This window comes from Rosa chinensis, chromosome 2, assembly GCF_002994745.2.
Source record: "Rosa chinensis cultivar Old Blush chromosome 2, RchiOBHm-V2, whole genome shotgun sequence".
Lineage (NCBI taxonomy): Eukaryota > Viridiplantae > Streptophyta > Magnoliopsida > Rosales > Rosaceae > Rosa > Rosa chinensis.
Window position 1 is genome coordinate 31,949,988 of NC_037089.1, and position 25,179 is coordinate 31,975,166.

Consider the following 25,179-nt stretch of genomic DNA (forward strand, 5'->3'; position numbering starts at 1 on the left):
CTTGATAAAGCGTGGCATACTCTGGCAAGCACGCTAAATCCTGGCGATCTAAAGTTGTGGCAGCGACCTCTAAATCTCTAACCGCGGGGACATCCAGCATAGGGTGATGTGCCAGAAAGTCTGTTATGGCTTACCCCTTTATTGCTTTCTGTGGCACATACTGTAGCGAGAATTCTGATAATGCGAGCACCCATTTGCCAATACGGCCTCTCAAGATAGGTCGCGACAGCATATATTTGACTAGATCGGTTTGAGCAATGATGCAAGTAGTAAAGGACAACATGTAATGCCGCAACTTGCATGCTGAGAAGTATAATGTAAGACACAACTTTTCCATTGGAGTGTACCTTGTTTCACAATCTGTGAGTGTCCTACTGAGGTAAAAGATGGCATGTTCAACACCATTTGCATCATCCTGAGCGAGGAGGCTGCCAATGGAAGCCTCAGCTGCTGAAACATACAACTTTAATGGAAATCCCGCTTTAGGAGGAACAAGCACTGGCGGGCTCGCCAGATAGGCCTTGATTTTGTCGAAAGCCTCTTGATGTTTAGGTTCCCAAACAAACTCATTCTGTCCTTGCAACTTCAACAGTGGGGAAAACAGATGGATTTTGCCTGAAGAGTTAGAAATGAATCATCGCAAAAAGTTGATCCTACCCAGTAGTCGCTGTAACTCTTTCTTCGTTCGCGGGGGAAATGCATTGATGACCGCGTTTGCTTTATCTTCAGGGACCTCAATGCCTCTTTGATGGACAATGAATCCCAGGAAATCTCCTGCCTGAACTCCAAAAACGCACTTGGCGGGATTCATCTTGAGCTTATGTAGCTGCATGCGCTCGAAAACTTTTCTGAGATCCGTGAAGTGATCTCCACTCTTCTTAGACTTCACGACGACATCATCAATGTAAACCTCTAAGATCTTCCCAAGTATGTCGTGGAAGATCAGGTTCATGGCTCTCTGATATGTTGCTCTCGCATTCTTCAGTCCAAAAGGCATGACCACATATTCAAAAACTCCTGCAAACCCAGGGCAGCGGAATGCAGTCTTATGTCTATCTTCTTCCGTGACAGGAATCTGGTGATATCCCGCTGTACCATCCATGAAAGACAACAGTTCGTGCCCTGCAACTGCGTCTACCAACATGTCCGCAACAGGCATGGGGTAGACATCTTTAGGTGTAGCCAAATTAAGGTCTCTGTAATCTACGCAGATCCTCATTTTGCCATTCTTCTTGCAAACAGGCACTATATTAGATAGCCATTTATTGTACTTGGCTACCCTGATAATGCCCGTCTTGTACATCTTTTCGACTTCCTCTTTGACCAGAACTTGGGTCTCCGAGTTCATTCTTCGCGGCTCTTGCTTCACAGGCCTCTTATCAGGCAGCGTTGGTAGTTGGTGGCATACCAAGTCTGGTGATAGGCCTGGCATGTCCTCGTATTTTTCCGCAAAGCAGTCCTTGAATTCCAGCAATAATTCAACAAGCCTCTGTTTCTCGCTAGGCTCTAAGTAAGTGCTGATAGCCACTTCTATAGGCTCATCAGTTGTTCCCAGATTGACCTTTTCAGTAGGGTCCCTAACCTTCGGAGGTGTGTCATCCAATGCCGCTGGAGCAAGCTGAATCTCTTCTTCCTCCTCTTCTTGATCCGTGAACTCTTCATTAACAATTTCTAAGGTCGCGACTCTATCATAGGCCTCTATTTCCACCAGTATGAGGATAGCCTCTCATACAAAGAATGGAAGGCCTCTACCTCTTCCTCCATGAGTTCGTGATCCATTAATTAGCACTTGGAGATGGCACCGCATATCCAGGCCTTTCGAGGTCGTTTTTTGCGACCGCGAGCCCCCATTGTGCCAATTCATAGGTCGTCACCCCTGTGGGGCGGCCCTTATCATCAATACCAACGACTTGTAAAGGAGAGATTGGTTCTAGGTAATACCTTGCGTCCAAGTAGTTGGCGGACACCGAAAAAGGTCGCAGGTCTGCTTTAACAATTTCTGCCTTGTCCGCGACTCTGTCCCATATGATCAGCTCCTGATGAAGGGTGGATGGGACACAATAACTCCTGTGGATCCAGTCGCGGCCCATAATTGCGCTATATGCCGCATAGCAATCTGTAACAAAGAAAGCGTAAACCCCTTCTGCTGGACCCACCTTGACTCGTAGGAAAATCAAACCCAATGTTTTGGTCACAGTCCCCGCGAAGTTCTTTTGCGTAAGGGAAGTGGATTGGATCTTCTCTTTCTTGATCCCTAGTAGATGCATGGTTTTGGTAGTAATGACATTCACAGCCGCGTCGGTATCAACCATTATCTTGCTGACCTTAGTCCCATTCATTTCTGCTGTGATATACAAAGGTCGCATGTGTTGCACCATGGCGGGTGTGGGTCTTGTGAAGCTCATGAAGAAACCCTTATTGTTAGCATCTTTAGTCTCAAGGAACACTGCTTCTTTCACCTGCGTTGTTGCGGCTGAAGTGATCTGCAACTGCTGTTCTCCAATCACGTCAGTTTCGACACATTCCTGCGCAGCGACTGGTAAGGCATACTTAGCAGGGAGCACATAAACCATATTGCAAGAGGTATCCACCATTTCTGTTTCGTCCATGTCATCATCAAGATTGAGCTTGGGTTCATCCGCTGGGATATCGGCGTTGAACCGTTTAACCATGAAAGCAACCAATGATTCCTCTGTGGGGATCACCACCTTGGCTTGTTCGTGCTCTTGTACCATGGAAACCTGGTTCAGTGATTCAAAAATTTGTTTTGCCGCTGGCACTTCCTCTGGGAGAGCGACCACCAAGCTTTGAACTTTCTTCCCAATTGCGAACCGATTGTCTTTGCCCCCCCAGCCTGTCAAAGATGGAAGGCTCGCTATTTCTTTCTTCGAGAGATACTCTCCGCCAAACATTGACTTTACGAGCTGGCAGCGGTTCTTGGCTCGCAGGAACTAGGGACTTCTCTTGAGCCCTGCTCTTGGGGGCACGTGGCTTTTGCTCTTTGTGCCATACTTTAGGCTGCTGTTTCTGAAGTTGCGGGGAAACGAATCTGTTGGAGGCGAATGCCTCTAATTGTCTCTGATACTCTTCCGGAGGTTTCAGTAATTGCGATGGTTTGATCAGTCCTTGATCTAGTGCTTCCAAGGTTCGCTTTGCTTCTCCAAACCTCCGCTGGAGTTTTCTCTTCCTTGAAGAGCTCATCTCCACCGCCTTGCCCTTCTTCTGTGTATACCATCTCCCTTCTTTGATGGACGATGTTGACATTGGCGGAATGTAAGGTCTAGTCAAAACCCCTTGCTGCTTATCTACTTGCTCTTCTTCCCTCGCGGTCTTCAACTTTTTGAATAAGTTTGAGTCCCTTGGAGAAAGAGTTTCTGAACCACTGTATACTCTTGGGCTGCATGGTTGGAAGTTTCTAGAGGATGATGCTAACCGTATTGGCGGTAGAGATCCAAAGCGAACAGTCTGGTATGTTTCCTCATCTAGGGCTTGAGTGTCACATTCTTCCTTGCACCGCGAGCATAGGACGATGGGTAAACGAGTCTTGGATTCTCACTTCATGACTTTGTCTCCAACCCTTTTCAAATCCTTAGCCGCATGGTCTGGACTTTGATTCTGCTGATCTTTTTCACCCCATGTCACGTCCACCATGTTGATGCCGGTATCTGGGAAGGGATCTAGGTCCACTAATGCTGCGCTGTTTTCGGTGCCTCTACTTGCAAACTACCGTTATTTAACCAGATTTGGATCTGATCCTTCAGCTTAACACAATCGGCTATATTATGATTCCACATATTATGGAGTTTGCAGTATTTCTTCCCCCTTAGCTGCTCTGGTTTGGGAAATGGGCCGAAGTCGGTTTTCACCATCTTCGCGGCGATCATTTCATCCAAGATTTCATGCGCTTTGTTCGCGTCGTAAGTATAACTTGCGAACTCTGGTTTGGTGAAAACCACCGACTTGAGCTTCACCGGCTCTTTGCACAGCTTCAGTTGCTTTAACGTTGAAGCCTTTTTCCCGGTGAGTTCCAGGGAAGCTATCTCATCTTCTTCAGACTCATCAAACTCTGCTGTACTAGATTCCTCACTCTTGTAGTAAGGATCAAAGGAACTGGATTGATGGCTGAGTGCAGCCACTATTCGGCGTTTCCTTGGGATGTATGTCCCCTTCGAGGCGTTTTTCATGGCGTCCATCTCCCTGAGCAAGTGCTCGAAACTTCCTACTTCTGTGATCAGTTCCCCCATGGAATTGAACATGCTTCCATGCTGTTTTTTGCGTTGGCGGGGCTCTAAGCCTTTGATTGCCAATTTCACCAGTTCTTTCTCCCGTAGAATCACGTTCAACTTTCCCTTTTGGATCTGAAAGCGCTGAAGGTACATGACAGCGGATTCAGTTGGCTGCTGAGCCATCTGAGTGAGTGAAGCCAGATCTACTTCCGGCTCGATAGTCCCGAAGGTTTCCTTGAACAGCTTTTCCATCGCAGGCCAACTCGCAATTGATCCCGGTTGCAGCTTAGTGAACCAGGTGAAGGCAGACCCTGATAAAGAAGTAGCGAAGATGTTACACTTCAGATTGTCGTCATTCTGGTACTGGCCACACTGTACTCGAAACCTAACCAAATGGGCCGCGGCATTCTCGACTTCCTCTCCCGAGAAAGTAGAGAACGTAATGTTCTTATATCCCCTAGGATAAGGTGTCTGTGTAATATGTGGTGGGAAGGGCCCTTGGTAGGCCTCCTCCAGGTTAGGCCTCTGGTTCGCGGCCCTGATCATTGCTTCTACCTCCTGTCTTCTTATATATCTTGGATCAGGAGGAGGTGGGTGAACCACTGTATCATCAACTGGCCAGATCAGCGGTGGCGCCTGTGAAGCCTAATTAACCAAAGATATGCTGCCTTCATGGGTCGTTTTGTGTCGGGTTGACGTCTGCGACGTAAAACCCACTGCTGGCTGAACCTTTGTGGCTGCAGTGACCTTCGCTGGACTTTCAACTTGGTCGACACCATAATGACTTGCTGGAGGTGGATCGTGGTGCACGTATTCAACTTCGTCGCTGTCATATTGGGGAAACAGGCTATGACCAATAGAGGCCCCTTCATTGATTTTCAAAGTCCTTGTACCTTGCATGACTGATGACGTGGCGTTGTTCTTCCCACCCGTTGCCAGAGTAGTTTCTTTACCTCTAACTGATACAGCAGTAGCAGATGTGGCTGTACTGCCGCCGCTTGCTTTTTCTCGAGCATTTGGTGGTATGTACTTACTTGACCCTGTAGGCTGGCCGAGGGACCCTAGAATAGCATTGGGGTCCCCTAACACCTTATTCAGGACATCTCTTGCCTGATCCATCTCAGTTTTTTGCATGGCAACTTGGACCGCGGTATTGGATCCCTCATTGCGAATAGCCGCGACTTCTGTGAGAACGACCTTAGTCTGCGCAGCTTGGGCATTTATCAAGGTCACGAGCTATTCATGTTGCTCCTGGGCTTGTCGTGACGTGTGGTCTATATGCCCTTGCAACAACTCCGTATTGCGCTCCATCTCCAGCCTGACTTTTGTTATCAAATTGTTGGACATCCGTCGCTGCTCCTCGAATCTTTTAGCCGTCTTTGCCCAGAATGTACTATTGTTTTTTCGCATGATGTTAAGTTGCGCTTCCAGGCTAGCATTTTCTGGGATAGGGATGGGTACAAAAATATCCGCTCTCACCTCGTCCTCAGCCACCCTGGTGGTATCAAACGCTCTTCCGGCCTCATTAGGCTGGACAGTGAGAACTGCCTCGCCCTCAGTATCTGGCTGTTGACCTTCTCCTCGTTCGGTCGTCATCTCTGTTGATGGCGTGTGGAGAGAAAATCTTTGAATTACTAATTCTTCTGAAAGACCACGACAGTCTGCATGCGTGTGCGGTCTGTAACTGGGGGTCTTATGTTTCAGGCAGTTGACGTAAACCTTTTGGTAAGGGTTATCGTCTGACTTCCCAATGGTGAATATCTGGCAGTATGCTGTATTGTATAAGTAGCTGAATTCAATAAGACTTTGTGAATCAAGGTTTAGACTTGCGGCCCAAGTATAGTCGCCTAAACACAAACTTTCTTTCAAATCCTTTGGGCAACCTTACTGAAATGGCCAGGTGGGGGAGGGCGAACAAAAGAGGCAGAATCCATTTTGGCATGAACTACTCCCACATAGTGGTTTACGCCCATTTGCACGCACTTCTGGATTCAATAACCTGTTATGAACGTTGTCCCATTTCTAGACACCATTTCACATAGGCTATACTTACTAAGATGAGAAAGATCATAAGTGTGAAGACAGTTCAACAATTGTTAATAAAAACCGCCCTTAACCTTAAGGGACCTGAACTAGGCACCAATAAGGAGTTTAGGTCAATATTAACAAAAGAGACTTCACCTATTCCGTTATGATTCACAACCCCTTACTAACCTCAATTTCTTAATAGTGGTGCGATGAACAGCTCACAGTATGTCCCACCAGGTGTGCCAAAATGTTTGGCTCCAGAATTTGTTGCAGCTGGTCAACAGTCTCTTTTCTGTGCGGGCGTGCCAGCACCGTTCGGGTGCGGTCGTCGGGGGTGTCCCTTGACCTGACTTCTTTCAAGCAATTGTGGACGAGGAGAGCACCAACCTCGTCGTGGGATTCTTTGTGCCTCGTGGTGAGGACTTTTGCTGAGCTTCTTCTTGTTCACACAATCGATACTCAATATTGCAGATTGAGCAGAGCGAAATCACCGGGAAGTATTGAGATCTTGCTAAAGCGTGACTTTAGCTTGGCTGGGTTGCTAGGGTGTTACCCTTGCTTGGCTGGTTCCGTAACCGTTGTGGTCGCGGCACTACCGTCGGCTCCCGAGGAGACTAGGACCGAAGTACGTTGACAGACGGTTTGGTGGCACTGAAAGTCGGCTTCTGAGAAGACTAGGACTAGGAGTGTGATCACCGCTAAGAGAAAGAGAAGGAGAGGAGTTGCTCTTAGAGAGGTTGCTCTAGAGAGAACTTAGATCATCTTAGAGATGTTTTGATGTTGTGAATGTGTGTTGGTGTTGTTGGTCGTGGTACTACAATCGGCTCCTGAGGAGACTAGGATCGAAGCACTTTGATAGAGGGTTTGGTGGCACTGAAAGTCGGCTTCTGAGAAGACTAGGACTAGAAGTGTGATCACCGCTAAGAGAAAGAGAAGGAGAGGAGTTGCTCTTAGAGAGGTTGCTCTAGAGAGAACTTAGATCATCTTAGAGATGTTTTGATGTTGTGAATGTGTGTGTTAGAATGAGAGGAGAAGGTGTTTATATAGGGAAGAAAAAGAAGAGTGAAATGATGAGTGGAAGAAAAATAATGAAAGTGGAGTATGAAAGTGATTTGTAAAATATGGAAAAGATAGAGAAATGATGAAATGAAAGCAAAGCATGAAGGTGCAGAAACATGGAAGTGATGATGATCTATTAAAGAGATTGTAGAAGAAAAATATATCCAAGGAAAAAGAGAAAAGCATCTAGCTTTCTTCATGTGGGTAGGAAACATGAACATGTGAATATTGAGCTGGTTTTAGGTCAGTTTCTGCCCCTTTATTCCTTCAATTATTTCTCCAACAAGACTTCATTATATGCCTTCGACTTCTTCATATGAAATGTTCCACCATGAGTGTAGATCATCCTGACAAATTTTCAGATTTTTATTCCATGCGATTGGGCCGAAAATGCTGCTGGACCTCTTACAGGTCCAGTTTTCCAGTTTTGCTTCTGTAGAAAATTGGGCTGATTGTTTGAAGGCTTTCCACTGAAATTTAACTCTGGCACTCTTCATAAGAAATGATCCTTGGGATGTTTAGTATTAATCTGGAAAGTTTCAACTCATTTCGATTTCATTTGGTTAGTCTTCCGCCCCTCCTTCCTTGTTTAGCTCGGTTTCTCCTAGCCGAAGTAGGAAAATGTGCTAAAGTTGACTTTTCATGCTTCCATAGTAGGCTTTATTTAGCCTCTAAATATATATTTCGAGCTTGTCGAAAATATATATCTTGAGCCACTGATATTGGCTCAATTTCTCCAAGACGTGCCTTGTCAGGCCAAAATGTTCATTTTGGGTCCAAACAATAGCGCCATTCACTCCACTACAACTACCTCGACATAGCTCACTCCACAAGACCCCGACACAACATTGCCTCCAAACCCAGACTCTCTCCGACTCACTGACTCACTACATAGCTACCCCGACCAACTCACTCCACGGCCTTAAACCCTAAATCCACCGCCTCTGAAGGCCCGATTCTCTAGTGCGAAGCTTTCAAAGCCCTAAGTCGGAGATTTGTCTTCGAATCTGGTAATCCCTAAAATTTGGGGGTTTCTAGTTTCTCGTCCTCTCATCCTTTTGATTTCAGAAATCATGCTTTTGATTTCGGTTCTTCACTTTTGATTTCAGGTGTTGATTTCGGGTTCTTCACAAAGCACTCTTTTGATTTGGGGTTTTGACTAACTGGAGATTTTGATATTACATGCATGTCGGAGATTTGTCTTCGAATCTGGTAAGCTCTAAAATTTGGGGGTTTATGGTTTCTCGTCCTCTCATCCTTTTGATTTCACTAATCATGCTTTTGATTTCAGGTTCTTCACTTTTGATTTCAGGTGTTGATTTCGGGTTCTTCACAAAGTACTCTTTTGATTTGGGGTTTTGAGTAACTGGAGATTCTGATAAAGGTATATATACCATCACTCTCATCTTTTCAAACTAAATATGACATTTTCCAGCGTAGACTTTGAACAAATTGAGAATGTTGTTTTATCAAATCATCAACTATATATTATGGAACTGTATGTTTTATCAATTCTTGAATGTGTGTAACATTGTTGATTCATGATGAAAAATTGTGTCATTTAATATGCAGCTTAACGACATTTTTGTGTGTAGCCAAAAGAAGCAAAACGGTTCTGGTTTTTATTTGTTTTGTTCTCGGTGAAAACATTGAGTGAGAAGGGTTCTGATAATTCATAAAAGGGGTCTGATCGATGATGGTGGATTCTCTCTCATCCAAATTTTGAGAGCTGCTAAGCTGAAGTATGTTGTTTGGGTTGCTTTTTATTTATTTATTTATTTATTTTTCCCCCTTGTAGCTTATGTTGCTTGCTCATGAATTCTTCTCATTTTGTTTTTTGGTTGCTTCCAGTATTGTGGATTTCTTTAAGGAGCTTCCACAGTTTATTGTTAAGGCCCGCCCAATTTTAAGTAATCTGTATGGTGTAGATTGGGAGAACAAACTTGAGGTATTAATTCTTCAGATATCCAGTTACTTCACGACACTGTCTTTTATGTATTTTACTTGATCACTCATGAGTTTAAGTTCTTAATTTGTAGGGAAAAGAGTTGCAGGCCAATTTTCTGTACTTGAGCCTTTGAAGCAAGTAAATGCCCTTTATTTTACTTATCGCGCTTGATGTATTAATATGTTACAAAATTTTCTGCTTTTCTTTTAAGCTTTTGTGAATCTTGTGTACAATATCTACAGTTAAGATGGGACCAATACAAAACTAAGCATGAGTAATATGTGTCTGTGTGTGGTAATCTTTTGAGTTTCAGATTGCAGAAATAGTAATGTATAGTTTCAGATTGAAGAAATAGTAATGTATCTGAGGCTAGTTTCAGAAATTGGTTTTGATTCACTTTATGTGTTTCTTCTTTGCAAGGGTGATATTGATCGGAAATTGAAGTTGAAAGTTGATATTGATTGGACACTAACTCTTAAGACGTTGCTGGAAACTCAAAAGGTATTTTGCTGAATGCTCAAACTCTGATGGTTGATGCATAGTTGCTTATATATGCTTGATTTATGTTTGGTGGTTGCATGATTAACTGTTTTTGGTTATATGGAGATTGTAAGTTACATGATTGGCTTTGTAATTCATACATGAAGGCAATGTAATGTAGTTTAGCTGAGCATAATCCATGAAATTGTGCGTGCAACAGTGTTACATGATTAATTGTTTTTTAAAGGAGAACAAAAAAAATGTATATGTGCTGCACATGCATGTTGTATTACAATGTTATTGGCTAGGTTAATGATGGATTTGGATTACGAATGCTTATGAGGCGCAGGTCTGATGATGAATATTATTATTTGCATGTGTTGTGGACTTGGCAGTGATATATTTTGTTTGTTGCTGTAATTTTTGCTTAGATGGATGATAGGTCTTGGATGCATGGGATAGAAGATCTCTAGCTTATGAGTTAGGGGTGGGAAGTTTCATGAAGTTTGCCATAGAAAATGGGAAAGATTGTAACAATATGCCTTGCCCATGTTGTAAATGTGGGAATATGGATGACTTTCCAATCTCTATTATTAAGACTCATCTATATTATAATGGGATTGATGAAAATTATAAGATATGGAAGTGGCATGGGGAGAAAGTAGATATATAATCGAGTAGTAGTGAAGATGTAGATTCTTGTTCGATTGAATCTGACTCGGTGGATGGGAATATTGGGGCAGATTATACTGTAGAGATGGATAGGTCTGATGATGACGATGAGTTTTCATCAGAGTGCAATGAGTTTAAGGAGTTTGTTGAGGATGCAAATAAACTATTGTACCCTGGCTGCACTCGATTCACCAAGTTGAGTATCCTGGTGAAGTTGTATAATTTAAAAGCTAAACATGGAATGAGTGATGCTGCTTATTCTAATTGGCTGATCGCTTTCGGGGAGCATCTTCCCTAAGGTAATGAAATCCCTACTTCTGTTTATGAGGCAAAGAAGACTTTGGGGGCATTAGGGATGGATTATAGGAAGATACATGCTTGCCCTAATGACTGCATTTTGTATAGAAAATAGTACATGGATGATACCCAGTGTCCTACATGTGGCGTGTCTAGGTGGAAAGTAGGAAAAAATTCAAAGGTGACGGAAGGTGTACCCGCTAAGGTACTCTGGTATCTTCCACCTATTCTTAGATTTTAGAGAATGTTTCAGTCTACCAAAATAGCTAGTCGTTTGACTTGGCACTCCACTGATAGACTGAAAGATAGGTTACTGCGTCATCCTGCAGATGCATTGACTTGGAAATCAGTTGATGAGAAATGGCCTGATTTTGGTTTGGAGGCAAGAAACCTGAGGCTTACACTATCATCAGATGGCTTTAATCTTAAGTTCATTGTAGAACTTGTTTTATGATTTATGATGAGTAATATCTATATGTATGAGTTGCTGATCATATAGAATGGGGTGAATTTTGTCTACTGACTTTCAAAATTATATTATATGAAGACACGTATATATAGATAACTGTAGTTTATAAAGGGGTAGCTATTATTGGATCTATACATGTTTATGAATGGTGAGATTTATATTTTGATTCCTTTACATTGTATATGGCAGGAAACACGTACTGAAGCAAAAGGAACGCAGTGGAGAACTTGAGATTTCTGGAAGTGATGATGTCCTAACATTAGCTTTGGAGACTCCGGAGCACCCTGGAAGAGTTAGAGGTGTGGGGGTTATGTAAACCTAACTGATTACTTCCACCTTCTAAAAAGAAAAAAAGAGAGCGTCCAAGAGTCGGTGAGACTAAGCGTGAGGAGGATATTTGAAGAAGAGAAACAGAAGCTGCAGGAAGAATTAAAGGAGAAGATATTGGCTGAAGAGAGGGAAAAGATAGTGGCAGCTGAAAGGGCATTTTGGTGTTCTAGGATTGAACAATTGGAAGCAAAAATTAATGGAACCACTTCTGAGGTGGGAGTTCCTCATGTTGGAGAAGGCAAAGCTGAAGCAAATAAGTATATATCCGGCCAAGCAAGTTGTTCTAAGACCATCCCTAAGTCTACTACCAAACTCGACGACACTATAGAAGGAGCAGTCACAAAATGCTTGGATATGATGGAGAGAAATATAGTGCAAACACATAAGAAAAATACCACAATGGTTTCGAAGCCCAAGATTGCTAAACCAACTCAAGAAGTTGAAGATAGAGCCAAGGAGAATGAGGAAAGGGTTGCTGCAGTGAACAATGATATTGAGGAAATAGAGGCGGCAGATATAACCAGCATAGAGAAACGAAGGAAGGTACATTTGTTTTTATGAATGATCACCATATATTGTTCTAGTTGCACGTAGGTGATGAAGAATTATAACTTATTTATATGTTGTTGGCTTAGGTAACTCCTACCGAGAAGGAATGCAAGTTGGCATTGGGTGATATTGGCCATATTGTCGCTATTGCAACGGTGATGACAGGCGATGATCCATCTGTAACGTGTCATGGGACTCCATTGGGAGATGAAAATTTTCGTGTTTCTGTTTATGCTGCTATTGAGGAATAGGCTATGATTCCATTTCCGATAAAGGATGAGATCATGACAGTGAAGCAAGCTATGCGGAGATGGGTCATGTGGCCAAAAAACCTTATCATTTTTTATGAAAAGGTATAACTGTATGCAATGATTATATTTTTACCTATATATGGCAGTGATAAAACAGTTAACTGAATTGTTTGCTTGATCTAGGAAAAGGCGAGTGGTAAAGCAAATAGGAAGCAAAAAAGGAATCAGTTTAGCCCATATTCAGATGCTGAGTTTGACTTGCAGTCACTCCCATCTAGCTTGCCAGCCTCATTGAAAAAGTTATGTGAGTGGGGAAAAGAAGGGTTCAAAGATGGGAAAGCCATTTGCTTTTATAAAGAAGAGCCTGTATTTGGTTATCATGGTAAGAGCTTTCTACTTGACGTAGATGTTATGAGGCTTGCACACATGGCACAAGTAACATCAAGCTGCATAGTGGTGTATTTAAGGTAAATGGTACACTTGGTTGCTTAATTATGTGGCTTTGGTGAATTAATTATTAGGTGACTTAATAATGTTCCTCATCTCTATGCTATAGGTACTTGCATGATGTATTAAAACAGTGTAAAATGCAAGACATGGTTGCTTTTATTGACCCAGCCTTGACTGGTGAGATAGGGTGTGGGAGTCCATCGAAGAGGTCCCTAAATATAAAAGATCGATTGATAACTGCTTCTCCAAATTAGATTTTCTTATTGCCTTACAATGCATCATAAGTTATCAATTATTTATGCTTAAACTTGACGTTTCATTCATATTGATATTGCACTAAAATTTGTTTATTGAATATTAGTTCTCATTGGATGTTGACTGTGATCAATCAGGACACCGAGACCGTCTATTTCATGGATCCATTGAAAAGACACCTAATCACTGGAGAATGGAGAGATGTTGTAGACACGTAAGTTGCTAAAAACTGACCGTTTGAATGGAAGTTTGTTGTGTGATCACATATATTCTTATGAAAGTCTAATGTTGTCGGTTTGCTTATATATAGGGCCATCAGATTGTTTAAGGCGGACCACAGCAAGAAATGACGAGGTTTTGTTCAATGGAAGAACATGGTAGTATGTGATACATATATATAGATATATATATTTATATTTGATTTTCAGAGGATGGTTTACTTGATAATTAGAAGTTATATGTATGTTGTTGTTTGATGACACGCTGTTGACTTTTTTAGGGTGTTCCACCACAGCCAAACGACAAAGAGTGCGGCTATTTTGTATTGAGATACATGAGGGATATCATCCATGATACAACTTTGTCATTTGCAGATAAGGTAACCATAAATTTTCATTTTCAAAAGCATTCTTTCATATATCAAAGTCTGAGGACAGTGACAAAGTTTGCACATAAAAGTTTTAGGGTTGATGTTGGTTTCTAACGTGTTATTGTTGAATGTGTGTGAGTTTAAAATTCTGATTTGAAACTGTCAACAGTGGGCTAGGAGAGCCAACCATACTTATGGTCAAGCGGAACTTGATGAAGTGCGTAATGAGATTGCAAATTATGTGATGAAGAACCTGCTGAAGATGTGATGTGTTGGTCTTTTTGGGGTACAGTAATGCAAGATCTCAAGTGCATGCTTTGGGCTAGATGTTGGTCCTTTTTGGGTTGGCCTGATTTGCATGTCTTCTATAGATGAGATTATGTAGGACGAGACAATTTTAGCCACATTTGTGGATGTATTTTGCTATTGGAGATCCGTAGACGTGATCCTTTCCGTTTTGCGGATAAAATTATCATTATCGGATCCATTTGTGGGATTATATTAGCTATTTATTATGACAGGACTACTGTTCATTTTGTCAATTTTTGGTTCCAGCTAAATTTGAATTTTACCATTACCAAATCATACAACAGTAGGGAAAAAAAAAGGAAAATATGTCGTCTGATGAGGATAATAGGGCTGAATCAAACAAATTTTCTACAATTCACACGACAGTTCTTACCAATATCATTGTTGGATGCACACAGAGACGACAAGTATTACTAAAAACCATTGTCTCAGACGTCACAATACAACGGTTAGAGTTATATCTGTCATGTGAAATCACACATACAGTGAACTTTTAGGTCATCACACCACATTTTATGCTGGAAGAACTGTCGTGTGTATATAATTTACATAACGTCTTAGACATAAAAACTGACATCTGAACAACAAAGAGACAAGGCTGGAATCCTAAAAACCGTGGTATGAATAGAAGTCACACCAAGGCAAATTTCTAAAAACCATGGTATGAATAGAAATCACACCACATAAAATATCTAAAACTGTGGTATGAATAGAAGTCACATCACGACATATTTCTGTCGACAACCTGTCGACAGCATATCGGCAGATCTGCCGATCCATCAGACGACGGAGTCAGCTACAAACCGTTGACCCAATGATCGGTATACCACGGTTAAAAACCGTCGTCTGACAGCTTTTCATCAAACGACGCCTCGATAGACCATGGAATGCAAAACGTGAGACGACAGTTTTAAACCGTCGTGTGAAGCCTTTTGTGTAGTAGTGTACTTAGCAATTTCATCACATAGTAATTGGAATTATTATGGACACCCAACATAATTCTGGTTCTTTTCAGATTTCCAAAACCAATTTCCGTAACTGACAATTCAATCCACAACTGCCATACCAGCAAAATACCAATCAACTTACCAAACTTCCTTCCTAGTTCAAACATATCTTCAGACCACCAAAACTACACAAATCATATAAACTGGGCATAGCACCATAATTCAACCAAATTTCCGATTCAAGATCACAATATCAGATTATCACCTCAACCAAACCATCAAAGTATTTAACTTCCAATTATCTCCAGAAGAGAAAAACGTGGTTCAAGGGCGGTATCTACCTTCGAAAACCAACTCGGTTTTCAGGAATTCCTTGCTGAACTGGGCTGATGATGAACTGAGGATTTTGACTCCAATAACCCAGGAAGCCTCTTGATTTTTGGTCCACCAACACAGCCAAGATGAAAACCAAGCCCGGCATGACCGGAAAAACTATTGGCGTCGAGGAACACGGCAAACTAGAAACCAAACCCAGAAACGAAAAATCGTTAACACGCGATCAAATTCAAAATCTAATTATACTAGGGTGTAGATCTTGACGAGGAGAGGAATTTTCATACCACAGACTGCCCAAATCGTGGCCGGAGTCGCCGGGAATTGCAGAACTCGCCAGAGAAGTCTCGGAGATTCCAGGCTTCGAGTCTCCTTCTTCGTTCAGTGCATGGATGATCTAAGGATGTAGGGAGGTAGGCGATGCAGAGACGAAGACGTGGGTGCCCGCGTACCATCGTGGGGTGGCCGGAAGTGGAAGTTCCGGTCGGGTCTCTCTCTCTCGGGTCGTGCTACGTCTTGGGTCAGAGAGCACCGAGCTCTCCCTCTCTCGATTCTTCTGGTTCTTCCCACTATTCATAGCCTTTATATAGACTTGTCCAATTAACAATGGATGGCTAGGATCAAGCACTGGGGGAAATGGAAGGCTAGGATCGCTCCACTTATTTTCCATTTCTTTAATTAATTTCCAAAATCCCAAAACTTCGGAAAGTCATGATAAATAGCTCGAGTATCCGAAAACTTCCACGAACTCGTCGTGTTGTGTCCTTTATTTTCCAACTCCTAAATTGAGGATTTCACTTTGTGAAAATTTTTGAAAATACTCTCGAGCATCTCAATGTTTATCGATATGGTTAAACAATTTGTCACAAGATCCCTTCTAAGCTTGACATATTTTTCAGGGGCTCACAGATTTTAGGCATATAGAGACTTGAGATTTTTGGAGACCAAAATATCTGCCGAAAATAAGTAAAAGAATCATTTTGAAACACACCTGCGCATTATATTGGCAAATCTCTGTGATTTCTGCAATAATGAAAAGCTATACAGATCATCATATTTAAGTGTCTGTAAGTTTGCCAAGCCCCAGTTGACATCTTCCTCCATGTTTGCAACACCAACATCATCTTCAACCTGTAAAATCAATAATGACTTGGTGCAAAGATCGAGATAGATATGAACTTTGAATAGCTGACTAACCATCTTATAAAGGGCAAAACCATCTTATGAAATTCTCACAGGAACATTGGCTTCATTGTCAGGTAGCTCATCAAGGTTAGCAAGTTTACGCCAGAAAATATCAAAAAAATTGTATGGATTGCTATAAGTCTACAACCCTTGTTAGATTTGGTGCAACTCAGAACCAAATAAATATATGCATGAAAATACATAAATATATTTCACAATCATAGAGAGGGAGATAACAATCACCAAAGCTACAGTAAAAAATTCTCTAACTCATGTAATTTCTTATTTGAACAGTGATGGTCTAATATGGTAAGTGTTCTATTAGTCAGTGGAACTAACTATTAGTCTGACTCAGTGCTAATAGCTATAGCAAACCAGCATCAGTCAAGTAAACTTAAAAAATAAAACCCTTCAACCGAGAAATTTTACGATATAAACCACCCCTAGCACAAACTGTAATAGCGAGTTAAACCTGCAAAGATAATCAAAGATATTCCAATATTAAAAACAGCAAGGTCAATGTATTTGCCAATTGAGATGGATAAGTAGCACCTACCAAGCTTTACGTCCCTACTCCTACTCGATTCCATATTCAACGACAAAACCATGATGAGAAACTGAAAATATAAGGATAGAATGTGTTTTTCTGGAAAATGGGGATTGCAGTGCACGGATCAATCCTTACTGGGCAGCAGAAACCAAAATAGCAAACTGAACACAGATCTTGATCATGCAGTGAAAACCTCAAATATGAGATTAAAAACACTGCGGGGCTCTTACTCTTGAGAGCCCAAAATAAGAATAATCTTATCAAAAATGATATGTTCTTTTACAAACTTGAATAGCACTCGCTCGGCTACAATGTTTAGACAAAAGCTAACACAAAGTTTGTCTATCTTCTTGAACTCCTTCACTTGAACGATCACACGATCTTGCTCTTCTTTCTTCACAGTCTCTCTACTGATCTCAAGAGAGTTTTTATGCATATGAGAACATGATCAATAACACTTATACATGGACCAAGGTGTATTGACTCTTTGTGAAGACTCAAACTCAAGCAAACATGCAAGACTCTATCAATATTCTTGCGTCTCTGGAAGCCTCCCTCCTTACCATGTATATTTATGAATATATGAAGTACCAACGGCAAAAACTCTTCCCAAAGATTCTACCCTAATTCTCCTTTAATTACGAAAGAAACTTTCTATATAAGAAATCCAACAAATCTCAAGGAAAATCAATTAGGAATAGACAAGTCCTAAAAACCGGACATCAACACACCGATTTTAACAATCAGAAAAATCTTTTAAAAGGTAAGTACTTAAAATCTAAAACCTACTTTCCAAAATCGGACTCCACATGAAACTGACTACTGACTCGGGGATTGCAACACATGTTGCAATCCCATGCTTATGCAGAATGCATTTACCTGTGATTCTCTGAGATCAGTAAATGGATTTTGTCACAGCTTTGTATGGGAATGCCAACACGACCTGTACAAGAATTGTACCTACAATCTCCCCCTTTGGTATTCCTATACAAAACACATCTAATCAACGCAAACTCCCCCTCAACAAGTACAGGAGGAGAGAATCACAATCCATATTTTTCCTGAAACACTTATCACACTTTGGTAAGATGCATAAGATAGAATAACGTTATCACAGTTATGAATCTACTTTCTCCCCCTTTTTGAATAGGAATGACAAAGGTAACTTACATAGCGGAAGCAATGTAGGAGGATCACAAATAGATGGGGCACAGTAGACACTAGCCCAAGTCAAATCAATCAGAGGAAGATATATAGTCCAAGTATATATTAATACTCCCCCTAAGTGTGATCATGTTATTGCAGATGCAAGAATGAAATGCAAACACACAATAAGTGGGTTTATATCCAAATGCTAAGAACATATTTAATTTGCATAGCTTTTCAAACAAGAGCAACACTACTTAACCGCAAGAAGAGTGCAACAAAATAAGTTCACACGAGTGAATTGATTCCGACAACCACAAGGTAAGATAGAGGGTGATGCAATATTCTATACCTCTTGTTGTGTAGAGTGAATATATCTCAAGATGGGATGTGTAATATTTGTGGAAATCTGAAAAGCAAAGCTCACATATGAAACACATTTAAGCACATAAACTTTATTCCCCCTTATAACACCGTGTGGGCATGATTCAGAATTTTTCTTTTGCCTTTCACACAACATAACCAATAATTATTATTTTTTGTTATTTTATTTATTTATTTTTTTACTAAGAAGACTATGACCCATGTAATGAGTATTATGCCAGCATCTCCCAAGTCAGATGACTTTAGGGTGCTAGATGTAACAAGGACACCCCTTAGAGCACATCTACTCGAGTCAATAGTCACATAAACCACCTAGGTGACCAAACCATTCCCGTTTCTTCCCAATTCTCATATCGTTCGTCATGACCGAGGCCTGTTTACTTTGGGAATAGCCTGGCCATGCTCCATAAACCACTACTATTTTTTTTTATATCAATGAGCAACCAACATGAGTAATTTCGTACAAGAGCAATGAGAACAAGCCAACCATCAATTATGACTTACCACCACTTAGAGTATGTGTGCATGTGAGGAATCAAGATTGTAGAGAATATGTTGTTCAAGCTCACAATTACAGAGTGGTGCAAGAACAAATTCAAAACATGCTAGGCACCTTATTGCACACATATTTAAAGAAAAGAGTACGGCCCTTGTCAATCTAAGTTCAAAATAATCTGTCAGACACTTGGGGATATAAACCACTATTTCAATCCTGAATTTCCAGAAACTGAACCTAACAATGCAGAAACGTAAAGAGAATGCACCTATACTATCATGAAGACATACAACATGAATGCATGCAAAATGGATCAAGCGAAGTGAGAGTATCAATACTTAGAGCATCCACCAACGGTGCTTCTAAGTTATTCAAATCGAGGTGTGTTTAAGGGCTTAGACAAAAGCTAACACAAAGTTTGTCTATCTTCTTGAACTCCTTCACTTGAACGATCACACGATCTTGCTCTTCTTTCTTCACAGTCTCTCTACTAATGTCAAGAGAGTTTTTATGCATACGAGAACATGATCAATAACACTTACACATGCACCAAGGTGTATTGACTCTTTGTGAAGAATCAAACTCAAGCAAACATGCAAGACTCTATCAATATTCTTGTGTCTCTGGAAGCCTCCCTCCTTACTATGTATATTTCTAAATATATGAAGTACCAACGAAAAAAACTCTTCCCAAAGATTCTATCCTAATTCTCCTTTAATTAGGAAAGAAACTTTCGATATAAGAAATCCAACAAATCTTAAGGAAAATCAATTAGGAATAGACAAGTCCTAAAAACTCTAGGACATCAACACACCGATTTTAACAATCAGAAAAATCTTTTAAAACGTAAGTACTTAAAACCTAAAACCTACTTTCCAAAATCGAACCCCACATGAAACTGACTACTGACTTGGGGATTGCAACACATGTTGCAATCCCATGCTTATGCAGAATGCATTTACCTGTGATTCTCTGAGATCAGTAAATGGATTTGGTCACAGCTTTGTATGAGAATGCCAACACGACCTGTACAAGAATTGTACCTACAGAATCCAATGTGGCTCTACCAGCTTCTAGAAAGAGAACCACATAACAGTCCCACCCAAGAAAAAAGAGTGTATCATTAGTTCAAATTTTCTCCAGCCACTCAACCTTCACCTACCTTCTCAACACCATTTACTTGAAACTGCATCCCATCTGCCTCTTTTGTGACAAATCAAAACTTTAGAACAGAATCCTTGCTAACCCCGAGAACTCCTTTAATTCTAAAACTTGGAAAAGTAATCTTGTACTTTTGTGGGAAATTGAATCTCCTGGTCTAATCCTACCCCTCTCCGGTCTTTGATTTTGATTTGTTACCTCAAGAATTTATACACTTATCAACCTCATTCAATGAGGAAACCAACCCCAAGATCCTACAAAAACCCCACTGAAGGAACCACATCGTTTCCAGATCACTGAAGCATTATTACTACTCTTGCGTCTCATTCTAGCTCAAACAAATAGCTCATTTGCTATTTCCAATTTTACTGAGATAGAAGAAGCACATAATTAAATAGGTTTAATTATAACTTTATAACAAATTCAAGACGAAATAACTCTAGATATAGGGCATATGAAATCCTCCATCAACTCGTCAAGCATAGTTTTGAAGCCAAAGTCGATCATCAAGAACAGCACCACATTTGTTCATTGTGTTGGGTCAGATTTTGAAACTCATCTCATGGACCCACCAATCAAAATTCTTAACTGAAGCAATCAGAATCAATTAAGAAAACACGAAAACTAATATATAGGAAAGATATAGTGCCCACACTTTTTATTAGAAATTTTTATTAGAAATAGTGCCCACGCTTTATATTAGAAATAGTGCCCACGCTTTGCTGCGAGTTTTGGAGCTAACACAATGTTATTTAAGGACTAAATTTAAAAGCCTAGAAAATATAGTTGACAAGATCATTATATTAACAAAAGATTAAATTTGTTTTATAACAAAAGATGAAGTAGATCATGTCCTAATAACATCACCACCAGTACAGATGTTGTGGTAGTGTTCAAAATACAAGTTGTCATAGTTTAAGGCTAACTTAGTTAGAATTGCTGCCGCAATAGTTTGCGAAAACATAGTTGATGATGTCCATTAGCAGGTGTATACCCTCAAAAAGTGTAAGCCCAATGATAGCTTGTCATGGAGGATGTCCAAAAGGTTGCTTCCTCCGGTCTTGTTTTTACAAAAAGTGGTCTGGCACTTCAGTCGTTTTTCTCCTTGTCCATTGATGATGATGGTGGTTCAATGTTAGTTTCCTATCATTGTGAAAGAATGGAAGCATAGTTAAATGTTTAAAACAATGAATCTTATCAAACATAATGAACAAAACTGCAATTATGTCTAATTGGTTGCAGAAGAGTGAAGTACTAAGGCATTTAGCACCAAAGTCATGAATGAGTTGCACAAAGAAACAAAAATGTACACAAACATTTGGTTAAAGTGCAAGAAGAACTCCTAACGTTTTTTTTTGTAATTCTACCTATGCACATTTAGATTACATCTTATCTATTTAAAGTAGTTATGATGGATATTCAGCAGTAAGTTCCGATAGAGTGTCATGCATAGGCCAACCACAAACACACACATTAACTTACTCCCACAAATTAAAAACTACATAGAACATCAAAACAATGATCCTGAAGTTTGAAGAAACAGATTGTGAATAATCCTGACATATCAAATTGAATGAAACAGATAACACAAACTGGAGAAATCAACAGTTCTTTCTTTCTGGAGTAAACATCGTAACAGATGATGATCATCACCAACCAATCCACTACAACTAAATACTGATACTTTAAACCAAATTCCTTTTAATTTTCTTTAACATTTTGGTAGTGATAGAATTCTTTTTCTTGCTACCTGTACCAATGTACCTTCAAGCTTCTGCTGATTCAGTACTCCTAGTACTAGGTCAGCTGGTTGGTTGATTATTTTACAGCTGCTTTCCTACTGTTACTATAGTAAGGATAGTTCTCACTTCAAAGTTCAAATTGAATAGCTTTAAAAAAATAACTGCACTATGATGTTATTAAATAATAGAACCCATATGTCAAAGTATTTAATAAAACCCATATGTCAAAGGGTATACATAACTAAACCAAAAAAAATGATGAGGAAAAAAAAAGTTTAATCTATAGAAGTTTATCTGCGAAGTTTTTTCTATGAGTCGGTGTTAAACAATTCTCTTTTGCTTCTTGTAAACACGGAAATATGAAAACTAACTAAATGCAGACACTTGTACAAAAAAATAATAATTTTATTAACAATTTGAGTGCGGGTTACAATTTTTGGTAATCCTCTGATTCTATCTCCGACGATGAATTCCACTCAAGGGTTTGTCGCTTGATCTTGAGTCGTATGATGGTCACGAGAGTCGACACGTGACGAATGTTTTGACTTGAGGTTGGTGAGGAACATGCTATTTGGCAGTTTGAGGGTTCTTCACACGAGCTTGGGAGGCTTTAGAAATTTTAAGAGTATTTTCTTCTTCTTTTTGGCTGAAGTCCTTCTCTTGATTTGAGAGGGGGTATTTATAGTGTTGGCACCTCTCTCAATTTGGAATGCCTTGATGACACGTAATTAATTGCATTTTCTTTAATAACATAATCAAATCAATCAACCTTAATTAATTGATTTAATCACGACCATTAAGGAATTAGCCAATCAATTTGATGGCTGATTCTAATTGTATTTCATTAATAGCATAATCAAATCAATTAGCTTTAATTAACTGATTTAATCACGACTATTAAGGAATTAGCCAATTAATTTAATGGCTGATTTTTATCTTGATTATCAATTTAAATAAATTGACATCTAATCTGCAGACGACATTTAATACTTGATTTGACTCGTAATCAATTGATTTAATTTAATTGATCCGCCTTAATATTAGTTGATTAAGTTGGAACAAATTTATTTATTGCCGTCGGGCATTTCGTATGCCGCCACGTGTCATTCCCTGAGTCTGCTTGGTTTTGCTTACTCACAAGCCACGTACACATTTTGTGGGACCCACATGTCAACCAAAATTGTTCGGTCATAATTTCAAGTGTTAACCGAATTATTTAATGAATTTTATTTTCATTAAATTTTTGGTGTTTACAAATGCCCCCACTTCAAGGTGCACCGTAAACATGTTGTCACGTGTTGGAGGTGTGACTTGAAATTTGAATTTGACTTCATTTTTTTTTTTATAGCTTGACGCGGCACTCTGCTTTACCGTAGCCAACTTCTAGAACTCCAAAGTTGTAGAGATTCCCTTAGAATCTTGATTTAAAATTGTAGAGAGTCTCCTGAAATTTTGATTTAATTTAGAGATTCTCTTGCAATCAAGATTTAATTTTGCAAATATGGCAAGGACTCCAAATGGGCAAGTGACAAAGCCCATAATATAAGAGTACTTTTTGTTAAATATTTATGGAATAAATCCTTGATTTTTCCAAATAAAATACTTGTTCACAAAATTTCAGCAATCAATATATTGGTGTCATATATAGCAGAAAATTTAGGATTCCTGCCATATTTTCCTAGTCTCAACTCTCAACTAGGAAATTAATGAAGTGAGAAACCCTAACCTTTCAATATAAAAGGACGGCCTCCTTTGTATTTTGAACACAAACGACTTGGCTGCTAGCTTTCAACTTTCTTGTTTTTTGTCTTTGGTGTTGCAGAAGATCATCAAGCAAACAATTAAGGTTTATTTCTCTTCACACGTTTCTTCATTAATAATTTGAGATGACCAATGGCCCTGCACTTACTTTTTCCTTTCCCTTTCTACTGACAGGACTTGCAACTTGGTTCCTTGCCTCTGGCTTCGTGTGTCGTTACCACATCGAGGGGACTAAGGTACGGCTCTCAATTTGACAATATATATATATGTATATATATATATACAGATTTTATCCAGAGCGGAGCTCCACTTTGAAATTAACGTGTGAAGTTCGAGTTTTGAGTCACTTTTCTGTCGTATATCCACATCGACAGTTCAGTTTTTAGGTATTAGTGTATAGATCATCTCTGCAAATTTTCAGCCAAATTGATGATCGTTAAGGTATCTAACTCGCTTAAACCAATAGACGGACTGAATCTGTCAACCTGAATCGTACTAGCTTTAAGGCAATTATCAATGCCTTAACGATCATCATTTTGGCTGAAAATTTGCAGAAACGATCTATACACTAGTACTTAAAAACTGAACGGTCGAGATGTGGATATACGATCAAAAAGTGATCGAAAACTCGAACTTCACACATAAATTTTCAAAGCGGAGCTCCGCTCTGAATACGATATATATATAAATATATATATATATAAGCATGCATGTGCAGACCATAGAATGAATTTTTTTGTTTTTGTTTGTCTCTCTTCACATCGCACATGCAAAAGCATGATTAATTAATCATCAATGTTCACACGCCTCACGCCCTCTGTCTTGCTAACGTCTCCGCCTCTTCTTTTTTTTTTTCTGATAACAACCAAGTACCAACGGCATGATTTATTCATCATTAATCATTCTTATTCACATGACCCTTTTACTTTCTTCTTCTTCTTCTTCTGACGACGTCCAAAGCGTGGCTCACTCTTCTTCTTTATTAATTTCTCTCACATACCCTTTTTCTTTTCTTTTTTTGGTACCGTACATGTACTCTGAAAGTTGTTTTAAATATGGGGGGTGAAATTTGCACACCTAAATTTGCAAACCACACTCCTTTTTATTTTTTTAATAATATTTCATCTCAAATTTTTTTGAACTTCCTAAAATATATTCAAAAGTCAGATTTTCTTTTTGAGTCCTCTCTCTCTCTCTCTCGTTCTCTCCTCCAAACCCGGCAACAGCTTCCGTAGCCCGTAGGAGTTAGGCCTCATCAAAAAGCCCGCGGATCAAGTGGGCCGGTGGAGGCCCGCCGGCCCGCAGGGCTTTTGGCCCGGCCCGGCCAGTCAAAAAACCCGCAAAAGCCCGCCTTGGTGGGCCGATGGAGGCCCGCAAAAAGCCCGCAAAAACCTGGCCCGGCCCATAGGCCCAGCCGGCCAAAAGCCAGTTAGGCCCGGCCCGTAAAAGCCCACAAAGTATTATATATATATATATGTGTGTGTGTGTGTGTGTGTGTGTGTGTGTGTTATATATATATAGATATATCTATATATGTGTGTGTGTGTTTATAAATATATATA